This window comes from Elephantulus edwardii, unplaced genomic scaffold (genome assembly GCF_000299155.1).
Source record: "Elephantulus edwardii isolate Elephantulus edwardi_28Jun2011 unplaced genomic scaffold, EleEdw1.0 scaffold00497, whole genome shotgun sequence".
NCBI lineage: Eukaryota > Metazoa > Chordata > Mammalia > Macroscelidea > Macroscelididae > Elephantulus > Elephantulus edwardii.
The window spans coordinates 541,646-542,599 of record NW_006400247.1 but is presented as its reverse complement, the minus strand read 5'-3'; positions in this window follow the sequence as shown (position 1 = coordinate 542,599).

Here is a 954-nt window from a genome sequence, read left to right as displayed (position 1 = left end):
TTTACAAAGAACCAACTCCTGATTTTTATAAAGGTTTCATACGTTTTTCTCTTTTCTATTTCATTTATTTCTGCCCTTACTTTTAGAATTTCAAGTTCTTTAGAGGGTGTTGGATTTTCTTGCTGTTCTTTTTCAATTTGTTGGAGATGTTGGGTTAGTCAATGGTCATTGATTCCTGTCTTTTGATATGTTTGTTTATTGCTATAAATTGACCTCTGGTTACTTCTTTGGTTGTTTCCCAGGGGTTTTTTTTGTAAGTTCTATTTTCATTGTCATTTGTTTAAAGAAACTTTTTAATTTCCTTTTTCTTTTTTCTCATTTCTTTTAGTACCCACTCATGGTCAAACAAGGTGTTGTTCAGCTTCTAAATGTATAGGGTTTTTTTTCTTCTTTATCCTCTTGGTATTAATTTCTAATTTTGTAAGATTGTGGTCTGAGAAAACGCTTTGTATTATTTCTATGTTTTTTAATTTGTTGATGCTTGCCTGTTCTAGAGAACGTTCCATGCACATTGGAGAAGAAGTTATACTGTGGGTTTTGTTAGATACATTAGCCTATAAATATCTATGAGATCGAGTAAGTTTATTTTGTGGTTTAATTCTTCAGTGTCTTTGTTGAGTTTCTTTCTAGAAGTTCTATGTTTTCTTGAGAGTGGTGTATTGAAGTCTCCAACGACTATAGTAGTGTTTTCTATTTCCTTTTTCAGTTTTGTTAATGTATGTTTTATATATTTTTCAGTTCTTTCATTTAATGCATAGATACTTATTATTGTTATGTTCTCATGTTTTATTGGATCTTTAATCATTTGGTAGTTGCGATCACCCAACACTTTCCCTGCCTCACCCCATTTGGCTCCACCCCAGTGCCTACACGTCTGGGCAATCAACTTGCCTTTAAACAGGAGTACCTTGACCTGTTTTAGCAACAAGAGATTGCCCTAGCAGGCGCTGAACT